The following is a 14453-nucleotide window of genomic DNA, read 5'->3' on the forward strand; positions in this document are numbered from 1 at the left end:
CATACAGAATTTTCTGAAACATTAGTTTTCAGTAATGGAAAGATTAAAGTCTGAGTGATGTTGACTTTGTTCCACCTCAATAAGGATGGCTGGAACAATCTTTGATCAATTACTTTATTGAACTTATAGCAATACATGTTTTGTAAACTTAATTTATACTATTTCTATGTCACTTTGGAGAAAAGCCTCTGCTAAATGAATAACATTTTGTGTAATATACTTTTGTGGATTACCAAGCATTCATAATTTTGAATGCCTCAAATGTAATATTGCCCTTTTTCTACAGATGATAGTTGGGTGTGCTTGGCCTTGGCAAGACGTAACCTATATTCTCTCATATATGTATTATTTATTTATTATTCCACCCTAACTAGACCCTCAATTTTTGACCCTACATAGACAGTCTCGGTGTCAAAATGCTCGCCTTGATAACGATTACGTTGCTTGTATCGGCTGGAAGGTTCCGTTGCACGGTTTATGCATAATTTAAGTTTTTGTGGTGAAAAGTGAAGCTAACGGTTGCTAACTAGCCACAAACGTCACAAACCTGCGCGTGACTACCTACAGTAGAGCATCAGTTCAGTAGCTCATTAGCTTCTGGGAGATAGCTAGAGCTAGCTAGCTAAAATGGCAAAAAAAAAGAGCTGCAGAAACACCACAGGCACAGGCCAAGGTGATAACATTATGTAGCTACTAGTAGCTATGTTTCCAGGCTGTGATATCAACACCCTGTATTAAACCCCTTTGCACTGGTTAACTCTAGCAATCCCACACAGCAGTAATTTGTTCTGCTGTACAGCTTGCTTACCAGTCCGGGGTTCAGGTCTGAAGCTCGGAGCAAAACGGAGCACAGACGGCAAGGTGAACAAAGTGGTACATTATGCCTGCCAGGTTGTGCTCTTTAGTTGATACCCAGTTCTCCAAAGCACCGGATGTAGCCTACCAGCTGGTAGACAGCTACAGTATTAGCTACCAACCAGTTAGAGCTAGCTACTTTGTCAGCTTTGTTTTGTTTTTGTGCTGCTGTCAAGCTAGTATTGCGTTGGGACCAATAGATTATTAAAGCAATAAAAAGGGGTATCAATTGATGATCATAAATTCTGAAGAGCAATCGATGCCATTCAATATCTGAAAGATTGGAGTGGATACTGTAGGCTAGTGTAGTAGACGACCACTATAGTATAGTGATTTCGATATAGCAAACATCAAATTTCCTTCTGGCTACATATATAGGTATGGACAAATTAATTTCTTGCTAGACAACAGTACTGTTCAACGTTCAATTGGAAACTCGTCCAACCGTATTTCCTACAAACTTGTTATATTAGCCAGTTTTCCCCCAAAAAAATGTAAGCTTGTTTTTAAAAAAATGAGCATATTTTCAGTTATCAGATAGTACGGTTTCAATCACGATCCCAGCTAAGATACTGCCCGAGTGACAACGTTGTTTGAAGCAGCGTGTTTGAAAGGGGTTTCATTATTAATTAAATACTATATGAGTAAATGCTTAAACAGTAGAAGGGTAATATTAAGTCATAATTTAGTTTACACATTTTTACACAGGATGGCCTTGCATTGTATTTTGAAAAGTAAATAAGCAGCAACAAATGTATGTTGTATGCTTTTTAATCAATGCAATCTTTGATAGTAAGTATGTATTAATACAAAAAACTGACATATCAGTTGAAAAAGTACATTTATGAGGACATTTTACTGTAGTTTAATTAATAGATTTGGAGGTGATATAGTACCAAAAAAATGCCCCAGCTGCATCAGCAGCAATTTCCCCAAGAAATTGTACCCTCTCTAATTTATCAATAGTCTCTGTTAAGACTGTTAACACTCAATAACTACCAATTATGGAATAACTGGGAAAGGGTATAAGTTTGGAATTTAAACAAAACAATAACAAATTACAATGGTATAGCTTGTCAATAATTGCATACATTGTAATGTTATAACCAGGTTAAAAATTTTTTTTAATAATAATAATATAATAACAATGTGTAATGAATTGATAATTTAAACCAGCAATGTCATAGAATACTCAAATCACTTTATTGACATTTTAGTTTTTGGAAATCAGGTGTGCCTCACACAGTTTATTTAGTTTACCTCCTGAGTCTGGTTTGACTAGCTTCACACACTTATTCTTGAGAAAGAGAGAGGAGAGAGAAGAGAGAAAAGACTATTTGTTATTGTCATTAAATAGTTCTATGAAGCCTAATCACCGAACCAGGAACCTCGTTTTGTTGTTTTGGTTACAAAAGTACCAAGTACAGTCCATACATTTTCAACAAAGACAGAGTATGTTCAATCAAGTTATTAGGTTATTGGCTTCTACAACATGTCACACAGAGCCAGCTTTGCCGTGCCTCTCAGTGTGTGTTCTGGCAGCTGGAAGGACTGGGCTATCATGGCAGACACATGGCTGGAGAGGGAGACTCTTTTCACGGCTAACCTACTGGCTGCTACCCTAGCCTGGGCTCCAGAAGGTCCCTCAATGGGGGATTACAAGCATTTTCAGATTATGGCTCAGCAAGACAAAACTGTCTGCTCCTGTGACCCCCTTTTCTCCTGCTGTAAACACGCAAGAGACACACATGACCCACAGATTCTCAAGCATGCAAAGAGAAGGGGAAGGATTCGAACCAAAATAGGACTGCATGTCATAGTCTGTTGTTCATCATTTTCCTCTCTGCAATTGTGAGCCTCTGCGCATGAAATATGGAATCTTTTTAGATTTCTCTTTCTTCTCCGGTTATTCAGACATTGGACAGTTTTTTACGAACTGATACTGGTGAAAAACATTAGCAAACCATCATCAGCACCGTTGAAAAGCGGGTAAAATGTGTATTAAAATTTGATTCAGAGAGAGAGGGCAGGAGGAGGGTGGGATGGTTGTGCCTGGTAGGGGGGAGGGGTCCCAATAGCTTGTCTGGGCTGGGCTTTGATTACAGTAAACTGCGCCGTATGGATAAACAGCCCCAGACAAAAAAATAACGCACGCATGCACACATCCTGTCACACCCCAGGCCCTCACACTGTGCGCGTAATGTCTCTAATTACTGATCTCTTAATAAAACCGGACAAAACATAAAGAATTGGCCTGGAACTCATGAATGTCACGGACTGGGCCAGAAAGATGGTGGTAGGGGGCAAATGTTTGTTCCTTTCTGATAATTCACATTGAGGTGCTAGCGCCACAAGGTCCTAGTCCTTTTGCCATTCCGCCCCACCCACCCTCACTCCACAACCCCATCTCCCCACCCTTTTAGCCTGGACAGCAGATGGTGAAGGGTTAGGCTTGAAGCCCCCCCATTTCTCATCCTCTACCCCCCCCCCACCCCTCCACCCCAACCACCCCTCCTTCACCCAACCCACTCCATCCCTCTTTGTGTTGCCGAGGAGCCCCTCATGTTGAAAGGCGAGCTCCCGGTTGCCCCCTCCTTCCCTGGCTCTCTGCCATTGGCGGGGTGCAGTCAGGTGTCCTAATGCTTCAGTTAGGGGAGGAAACTCTGGGTAATCTGCCCATCGCGTGCCACCGGCCAGGGCCTGGCCTCTTTGTGTCTGGCCCTCCCTCTGATCCATCCTTCTCTCAGTCCCTCTCTCTCTCCTCTCTTTCTCTCTCTTTCTCTCTCTTTCTCTCCATTTCTCTCTCTTTCTCTCTCTCCCTCTCTCTCTTTCTCTCGCTGTCCTCCTTCAGTTTCTGTCTCCTGCATCTTGTCCATCTCTTCTGTTTCTCCCTCTAAGCTCTCCCTTCCCCCTGTCTATCTCTGAACCCCCACTGATCTGTTCAGATGCTCTGTTAACGCCCTCAACTCCTCTTCAATGTTTAAAAAAAGTTTTTCTAATATTTGTCTTTCGCTTCCCTAATTTACCTCTTCAGAACCTTACCTTCATCTTACTGCATTAAATCCTTCCCCAGTCTTTTGTATGAGATCCATCAATTTGAGTAAAGTGCATTAGCTGATGACTTTGACCGCTACTATGATGGTGCAGGTTGATATGACGTTGTTGCGTAACCAGAAAGGGTCATCACCATCTGAACCCAGATGACCCTGTGAGGAGCTGTAGCAGGGCCACCAGGTCGTAGGTCAGTGCACACCATTAGCTGTGTTGTCATGGCAATGGCTGCTGGTCATTCTGTTAAGGTTAGCTTGAGCTGAAATTCAAAAGTTAGATTTTTTCATTTAAAAAATATTTTAAGGCTATCTAGAATGGACTGAACAAAACATCCGAAACATAGTATATGTGCGAGTATATCATCTTTTATATTGTTATACTGAAGTCTAACCTGACCATGTTTCCAATTTTCTCCTGCTAGTATTACTATATGTATACTACATGTGACACTTTACATTAATTGTACATCAGCTAATCCTTTTTTATTTTGCTATGCAGTTACATGGTCCATTTGATACATTATTTGAACCTGTATATTCTCAGTTTATACCACTCCATCACTGTTTCCAGCATCATTCTGAATATACTGCACCTACATACTACTAAAAACCTTTGAGGAAACTGATTACATCAAACTATTTACAGTAAATGACAAAGATCATATCCATTTTTTATTTACTATTTACTTTCTGGATTAATTGAGTTTACAGTGTACACATCCTTCCTCGTGTGACAGGGTTTGTCATTACGCTCAAACTAAGTAAAAACAATGTGTGTGTTTTTGTGTGTGTGTGGAGGGGGGAGGGGGCGACACTTCCTGTTTGTGACCGTTGGAAAGCGTTTCCTAGCAATCAGGAGCAAGGAGGCAGAGAGGGAGGCAAAATCAATACCTCCAATATACCGTGTAGCCAATGGAATGAGAGAATGATTTATGTAGGGATGGCTACACCCCCGAATCAGATGGGATTTGTGCTGGGTGACCAGATGAGGGGAGGGTAGAGGTTAGGGGAGGGGAGGGGATCAGAGGTCCAGGAGAAGAAATGTAAAACCTGAAAACCCTACCCACAGGGATTATTCACTGAAGCCTCTCTACATTGTCCATTTGCATATTTGTCATTTTGACCGACGTGGCTTACAATAAGTACGTTTGGTATGTAAGGTCAGTTCACATACTCGCAGTCATCCTAAATGGAGTATTTTGTGAGAATAGCTGACATCAGCAATCACAGTGCTAGATCATGCCCATACTTTTGTAACTGTAATGCCTACATATACAGTGCATCCGGAAAGTATTCACAGCGTTTCACTTTTTCCACATGTTATGTTACAACCGTATTCCAAAATTGATTAAAAACAAATAATTCCTCTAAATGTTGGAACTTGTGCAAATGTATAAAAAAAGAAGGAAAAAAATCACATGTACATAAGTATTCACAGCCTTTGCCATGACACTCAAAATTGAGCTCAGGTGAATCCTGTTTCCACTGATCATCCTTGAGATGTTTCTACAACTTGAGTCCACCTTTGGTAAATTCAGTTGATTGGACATGATATGGAAAGGCACACACCTGTCTATATAAGGTCCCACAGTTGACAGTGCATGTCAGAGCACAAACCAAGCCATGAAGGAATTGTCTGGATTGTATCGAGGCACAGATCTGGGGAAGGGTACAGAAAAATGTCTGCAGCATTGAAGGTCCTAATGAGCACAGTGGCCTCCATCATCCATAAATTGAGGAAGTTTGGAACCACCAAGAATCTTCTTAGAGTCCGCCCGGCCAAACTGAGCGATCAGGGGAGTAGGGCCTTAGTCAGGGATGTGACCAAGAACCCGATGGTCACTCTTGACAGAACTCCAGCATTGCTCTGTGAAGAGAGGAGAACCTTCCAGAAGGACAACCATCTCTGCAGCTCTCCACCAATCAGGCCTGTATGGTAGAGTGGCCAGATGGAAGCCTGAAGGACTCTCAGACCAAGAGAAACAAAATTCTCTGGTCTGATGAAACGAAGATTGAACTCTTTGGCCTGAATGCCAAGCATCATGTCTGGAGGAAACCAGACACCGCTCATCACCTGGCCAATACCATCCCTACAGTGAAGCATGGTGTTGGCAGCATCATGCTGTGGGGATGTTTTTCAGCTACAGGAACTGAGAGACTAGTCAGGATTGAGGGAAAGATTAATGCAGCAATGTACAGAGACATCCTTGATGAAAACCTGCTCCAGAGTGCTCTGGACCTCAGACTGGGCGAAGGTTCATCTTCTAACAGGACAACGACCTTAAGCACACAGCCAAGATGACAAAGGAGTGGCTTCAGGACAACTCTGTAATATTCCTTGAGTGGCCCAGCCAGAGGCCAGACTTGAACCCGATTGAACATTTCTGGAGAGATCTGAAAATGACTGACGCTCCCCATCCAACCTGATGGAGCTTGATAGGTCCTGCAAAGAAGAATGGGAGAAACTGCCCAAAAATAGGTGTGCCAAGCTTGTAGCATCATACTCAAAAAGACTTGAAGCTGTAATTGCTGCAACAAGGTATTGAGCAAAGGCTGTGGATACTTATATACATGTTATATTTTCGTTCTTAATTTTTGCAAATCTATTAAACAAACCTTTTTCACTTTCTCATTATGGGGTATTGTGTGTAGAACTTTGAGGAAAACATTTATTGAATCAATTTTGGAATAAAATGTGGAAAAATATTTTGTGCTGTGAATACTTTCTTGACGGACTGTACATGCATACATAGACATACAAAAGTTGATGTAGGATATACAATAATAGTGTGAAACTGCTGGGCAAAGTAAACGATTGAAAAGTATTTTTCTCTGTATCACTCTTCCTCTCTCTGTTTGTCTCTCCATTTTTCTCAGTATTTCTGTTTCTCTCTCGCATAGCCTCTTTCTTTCTCTAGTTTCAACCACCCCATGTTCTCTGATTGCCTCGACTTTAATCCTAGACTAGAGGCAGAGGGAGGCGCACCCCCCGCCCAAAACACACGCTTACACACACACACACACACACCAGGAGTCTAGCAGGTTGTGGACCACCAGCCAGAAACAACATATGTCTGTCTCTTCTGCAGATTAATGGGACTGTGTTAATATTAACGTACAGTCAGAGAAAGAGGGAGGGGGTGGGAGGAGGGAGAGAGAGAAGGAGGGCAACAGAGATACTGGAAGGCAGACGGAGGAAGAGAGCGGGACCACGAGGCAGGGAGAGAGCACAACCATGTGTAAAAAGGAGGGAGCAAAGGACCGGACAGCGGGTGAGGTAAAAAGGCAGAGAGAAAAATGTAAAGAAGAAGATCAACCTCTGTCGAACAATAACGAGAGCTTGGTCGGTGCATACGAGTCTCTGCTGGGTGTGTGTGTGTGCGCTGGGTGTGTGTGTGTGCGCGTGCGTGGATGTGTGAGCGCCTTACTGCGGTGGCCCCACCTACCTCTCTACCCCAGGAAGGAGACACAGTCTTGAGGACTAGTGGGAGGATCCCCTGTATCCGCCACTGGCAGAGACACACACACACGCGCCTCAGTGAAGGAGCAGTCTGTAAAGAGGTCTGCTGGATAGTCCGTGGCATGTTCTGCAGGTGTCTTCTGATTACTTGGATTCTCTATAAGGTATGATACTCATGATTTCTTTCCTATTCCCTTCATAATATGCTACTTCTCTTTTCTTTCACTCTCTCTGAGAGGTGCTCCTTTTGGTTCAAGATGTGCTTCCCCCCTCTCTTGTAGTGTGGCTTGTCTAGGGGAGACCGAGATAGAGAAAGAAAGCAGCAGAGAGTTTGTGTGCATGTGTGTGTGCATGCAGCAGTTGTTTACATACATTCTGTACCATGGAGGTGGATTCTAACTTTATTAGAATGGAGCCTCGTCTAAATAGCCACTAGTTAGGTTTGACTTGTGATGTATTGGGTCCAACCATTAGTATTATATAGACTGTAAAATACATTTTGTCTGGTGACTTTAATGGACCTCCAGTATGTTCTTCTCCTGTAGATCAGTAGAGACTATTGCAGATATCTTGGTCATAAATCTTTTTAAGGTTGTTCGTTATATATTTATCTGTAGGGGAGAGAGCATAAATTATTTACCTAATGATTGTGATTAACGCTGCAACCGCTGCAACAGCACAATATATTGGTGTGTGTTTGTGTGCCTAGGGTTCTGTAAGCTCTTACTGCAACAGTTAAGCAAGCGAGGCAGTTTGTATAAATACAAAATGTGTCTACTAATTTGACAAAATTCCGCACAGTTCTAACATTCTGATGTGGGATGTTTTCTTCACTATCCGTACTAAAAGTGATGTAAACTACCGCTGAAGGCCAAAACATTGGCTTGTTAATTGCTTCTACACATTAATCCATTCCGACCCATCCCTATCCCCATATTTGTGTGTGTGTATGTGTGTGTATGAGGATTGCATATGTGTGGCATGCTGGCAAACTGACGCAACTGTCTGTCCCAGGTTTAGGTCCAATGCAACAAGCTAGAACTACATTACAGAACATTTGGAGACTAAAAATACTCCTCATAAATGTTTGATGGCTAAATGTCTTATTTTAGTTTAATATTGAATGTTCACGCAACTTGTCTCAAATACAGAGCTTTTGAATTATCCTGGCAAAGCATGCCTATAGATGACTAAGCAAATGTGTTAGTGTCACAGTAGTGGCAATAATTGTTGTTTCAGACATGTAGCACATAAAGCTGTATATTTACTGTTGCCTGTTGGGTCTGTACCTCCTTGCATTTTGTTTTTATTTCATATTTGACATTATAAATTAGTACAGCCCAATAATGCCTGCTAATTTTATGCGTAATGTTTAGTTGTTTTGCTAATGGTGTAAATCCTTTGACCATATCATCTCACTATTTATATTATCACAACTACGGCCATTTGTAAAAAGAAAAAGAAAGACAGAAGACCTCAATCTGTCCTACATATAGTCTTTCTTGCCACCTCTCCCCTTTTCTCTTCTCCTCTCTCCCTCTTTTTGGGTTAAAGCTGTTCCCCCTTTCATAGATCCATATCGACCCAATAAAATTATCTGTGTAGCGTGTGTTGCTCTGAGGGTCACCCCTCAGGTCTCTGGTGGTCAGCCCTCTGGCAAGGGGGTTGGTCGCAAAGTGGCCAGTATGACTAAAGCAGTGGTCATCCTTCAATCTCCCTTTTTACACACCAGGGACGGCAGGAGCCAGAGGGTAATAAGTTTAACCTCTCGAGGATAGGGGTTAAAGAGTCAAAGGTCACCCAGAAGGCTCAAGGAAAAGGGGATGCACCATCAATCACTGGCACTCCTGCATAATGTGGTGCTCTTTGATGACACATGCTGTTATTGGTCAACTCCATTTGCATTGGATTACTTGTGTGTCGCTGCATGATACTGTAAATATTCAAGAGATAAACATTTGCTGTGTGTGTAGATGAATCCATCAGTGAAGAATTATATAATATACATTTTGCTTGCAAACTATGTAGCTGTGGCAGGGATATGTATCTGAATCACTGCAAGGGCCAGTTTATTCACACATTTAAATATTCTTCAAGTTACTTGACAATGAGCTAGAAGAGCATTGCCATGCTGATGTTTCTGCGCCTTGCAGGGTCTTGCTGCTCTGCCCTGCTTTAGCCATGTGTCAGCAGCGCTCGCTCTGCCTGATTGGCTGCCGGGGCTCGGGCGTGTTTCGATGGCCGACAGCCCAGACTGGACAATGGCCAAATCAGACATATCACATCCCACCAGGGGCCAATAGAGACAAGACGGGGGACGGACAGAAAGACAAATGATGTGTGTCTGCATACACTGTACATATTGTTGCGTCGGAATGTGTCTCACACGTTGCTTGTACTGACCATGGTATGAGTGTGTGCTTCTGTTTAGGTTTTGTTCATGTGTGCGAGTGTACACGTAAGGTGTCTATTTGCACATGTCTTAAGTGTATTCGTAAGAGAGATGTACATGTTGCTCAGTCAGCTATTGCCCAGACAGAGGCCATCAATCACATAGCAATAGTGAGCCACAGTGCTCTTCTGCGACTCCCCTGGGCTGCTGCTCTGGGCAGAATTACACAGCACTTTACCTGCTTACCTGTCTTCCTGCCTGCCTGCCTTTCTGCCTGTCTGCCTGTCTATTGGGTGTTCCTTACACAGTGAGACATACAGATGGAAAAATGTGAACGCTAACTATTGGTTTGAAACTGGGGAAGTGACAGGTGTGTGTGTGCACTGTGCTAGAGGAAGCCCAGGAGGTAGAAGAGGAGGGAAAAAGGTTTTGGGACAGGACAACCCATAGGACACAGAACGTGTTCCAGAATCTCTGATGAGACCCTGCCAGAGACAGAGCAAAGTCTCTTACAGGCACAGTCTGTAAGAGAAAGCGTCATTAAACTTCATCCCTTCATGACCTAAAATTGGTATAACATTTTTGTGGGATGTGGAAACAGGGCCATACGGTAAACAATACTTTGTGGTGTGTGGTATTTGGACGTATTGGGAGAGAGTACTCAGGCCTGGTGGGGTACACTGTATGGACCGCTGCGCTCTTCTGGTTGTCATAAAAAGCTTGTTGAAAAGGTCACATATTACTACAGCCATGTTATGTAGCGCACTCAGTTGATAGGTGACCTACTGAAACATGGACCAATTAGGCCACCTGTCTATACACAGAGGACTGAACCTCCATTGGAGGAGATGTTGGGGAGAATGACCAAAGTCAGCTTGCAGGCGTGAAATATGGATATTAGGTCCACAATGAGATTGAGAAGTAGGTGCTGCTATTGTAATGTTGCAAACAACAATAAAAAAAAATCTAGATTTTTTTGTTGTTGAGGGATGTGTTCTGGCATTGGGTTTAAATAACATTCTAGGAATCTGAGCCACATTAGAACTGAGCTTTTAAGGTGCTTTCGAAGGTGAGGGTTTAGTAGGATGGAGAGGCATCCAATGTCGTTGGTGTCAGGAAACTATTATAATAGTAATGTGTCATAATAATAATAATAATAAGTCCTGGGCACCACTCTTGTCCACCTGGTAGACAGACCTGAAAAGAACTCTGGGAAAAGGTCAGTCCTCCAACGGGCCTAAATCGAATCCCCTCTCGTTTACGTGAGGCATAAATTCACATTTAAATGGCAGGAAATTGCCTCGTCGTCTGATACACGGTAGGCTATGAAATTATAATCACACTTCTCCCCGGCTGTCTGTATGTGTGTATGTATTCTGTGTATGAGCGTGAAAGTGTGTTGGGAAAAATTATGCATCCAATATTGGGCCTGGGATGTAAATATGATCTAGACAGACAGTGGAGCTTGATGTGCCATCGGCCCATTTCATCTGTTGGAGTGCTACAAAGGCAAAATGGGACCCAGACACACAGGAGACGGATTGGCAATTAAAAAACTGGTCTCCATAGCTCTATGAAAATTGTCTGTAGACATTTAAAGAACAGGCTGAATTCTTTGCTAACCGACAGCTCATCTGTGGTATACTCTCCTGTGTGTGTAAAAGCTATCAAAGCATTGCAGACATTCTGCATTTGTTTCTTGAAATACATCATCAGTGATGTAGATCCATGGTAAAAATAAAAATAAGAAATGTGGACGAGACAAAAGATGAAAATAAATACAGAATAGAACTTATCACAAAGTGAGACTTAGTAGAGTGTATAGCCAAGTCTGGTTTACATATCCTTATTTTATTGTGACACTAACAATGCTCTCTACATCCATTTTACGATACCTCCCTCTTTACTTCTCTCCTTCTTTAGCAGCGCCCTTCTTAACAGAAAGGTTGTGACAAATAGACATGTCAGATCAGTTCATGCGTACACACACATATTGGCACATGTACAGACACACACCCATGTCTCGACATCCCTTCAGAACCTTCCATCCAGCCCCAGACACACAGTAGGCCTACTATTACCACAGAGCACAATGAGTCTCTCTAGGAGGGCTCTTATGAGACTTTTTTCATAACTCTGATGGCTCCATCCATTGTATTAGTTCCCTTTGACAAATTGAACTCCAACAGACAAATGACGTGTCTATTTTGCAGACTGCTGTATCCACAGCAACTGACCAGTCTTTTAATGAAGTGTTAACACGAGCTGACATGTTGACCACTGGTCTCCGAGGTTGTCGACATGACAGCTAACGTGTTTGACAACACAGTGAATGGCTGAAGACCATAGTTCACATGGTTATGTTATTGTATTGTTATGAATTGTATTGTACTCTATTGTATTGTGGATGGGAGTCATCGATGTGTGAAATAGGCTTATTGAAACATAGACTCCATGTTGAATGGAGGTTCCATTCAAAAAGCGCTATTCTGGACGATTTGAAAAACAAAAATCCTTCTAGTTTGAAAAGCCAATGTATAATTCAATGGATTTTTGCATGTGGCAGATATAAACAGTGAGAATTGTCTTTACCGTCCATTCCCTGTACAGTATTAAAGAACTGGAACGAGGTACTAAAGAACTGTGGTCCCTTCCCCACCACAGTACCAGGGTCTGCCCAAGAACAGCTCAGTACAGCCTAGTAAACCCCATTCAGCCCCAGAACAGCCCTGTACAGACCCATGCAGACACGCACAGCACCATACAACCTCCAAACAGTCCCATATAACCCCAAGAGTGCCCCCAACAGTGCTGTACAGCAGAACTCCTCCTTGCAGTACTATGCAAGTTTAGAACTGTGCAATACTACCCTGTACAGTCCCGTACAGTGGACATTAGAAATACAATTGCATTCTGTTGCTATCAACACTACACATAAAATCACCAGCTTGTGTAGGAGTGTCATGATTGTTTCTTGCTGTGTAACCTATAAATACTCTGCATCCATATGCATTTTCACAAGAAAACATCATGCAAATGTTAACCAGTGCCAGACACAAACTAGATAACATATATTTATTTTTTAACAATAGGGGTTTAGCATGAATTTTATGCTAAACTATAACTGAAAAAATCCATGAAGTTCAGACAGATGGCATTTAGCTCTAGCTGTGCTGGGCCCAGCAGGACCCACAGCTTAAGAGGTAAGGCCTGTCAAAACCACTCTGTCCTTTCAGCGCCTAACAAAGTGTGGACTGTCAGCCTGTTCTCTTTAATAAACTTAAGATTTCTCCTTTGTCAACGTCTCTGCCTCGCCGTGGCCTAAATAAATCGACTCGCATGCAGACTCAGTAGAATATGTGTGTAGTTTATACAGTATATAATATATAACTTAAAAAAAACGATTGTTTTCTCCTAGTAAGTTGAAACAAAGAGGGTTTGTCCCCTGTACGGTGATTTTTATAAATGTTATAAATGTTACACTGGTTGACATAATAGATACACTGTATAATAAATGATTGCCCCCTTAACAGTATGTTATGATGGTACTTTGTGTCTCTGTCATGTTATTACCAAAACCATATATAATCAACCACAAGAGGGTGCCATGGCTTAGGAAATAACATTCCTATTAAAAACTATCCCTTTCTAACCTAAAGAAACTAAAAAACTCTGTCAAACTCAACTGCTGTTTCAGTATAAATACTCAATTTAATGTGTAAAATCCATGTGTAAACTTGGCCTCTGTCTTTTCCCTCTCTTCTCTCCCCCTGTCAATTTGTTTCAGTGTCAGCAGGGGTCAAATGCTGACCTCAGAGAGAAGAAACCGAGTGACCTTTCACCCCAAACCAGGCATGTGCTGACCCCAGAGGATACAACCCAACAATGGACGGCACGTGCCCTCTCCCTATCACCATGGTAACCAGGGGACCCTAGGTAACGGGGAGACACAGGGTGCGTGTGTTAGCCTAATGGGTGATGGTTGAGGCTCTTTTCTTTACCAGAGTTTATGTTAACCATCTGGTATGGTGACACCTAGAGAAGAAACTGCATTTGTGGCCACCTCAGCTTGTGTGAGTGCATGTGTGTTTGTGGATTCTCGGGACAGACTGGATAATCTCTGCAGGCAACTGTGAAGGTGCTTAAGATTCTCACAATCACCTGGAGAGATTCTGCCGTCTGTAACTCAAAGACCCCTGCACACATTTAAGTTGTCATTAGCATGACTTAGCACCCCAAATGTTTTTTTCTACCTACCCTGGTGATTTGGTTTGTGTCAGCTAATTGCTCTTCATTGTCACCTTCCTGACTCTACAACATGACACTGACTCTTTTACTAATGTCATCATACAAAACACAGTACAGTATACTCGGACCAGCAGTTCCTACTACCACATGGCTTCTGCCACATTCTGGGCTGCTATCAAAGGATTATGACACAATAACATGCTTTATCTATGCCAGATTAGTTGACAAAAAAGCAAAATAAATGATATGTAGATGTCTTTTATCATCCCTGGCCAATGTGTGGAATCAAAGACGCCATTGATTGTGTGACCGGATAGAACCTGTATTAAGCCTGTCCCCAACGGCAGGTGCAGTCCACCCAGTGGAAAGACTTGGTGATCGTTATCCTTAGGCTTCAGCCTTTTTTCACCCCAAAACCTTCCAAGCCTCCATCTTTTCTCCTCCCTTG

This window comes from Osmerus eperlanus, chromosome 6, assembly GCF_963692335.1.
Source record: "Osmerus eperlanus chromosome 6, fOsmEpe2.1, whole genome shotgun sequence".
NCBI classification, from domain to species: Eukaryota; Metazoa; Chordata; class Actinopteri; order Osmeriformes; family Osmeridae; genus Osmerus; species Osmerus eperlanus.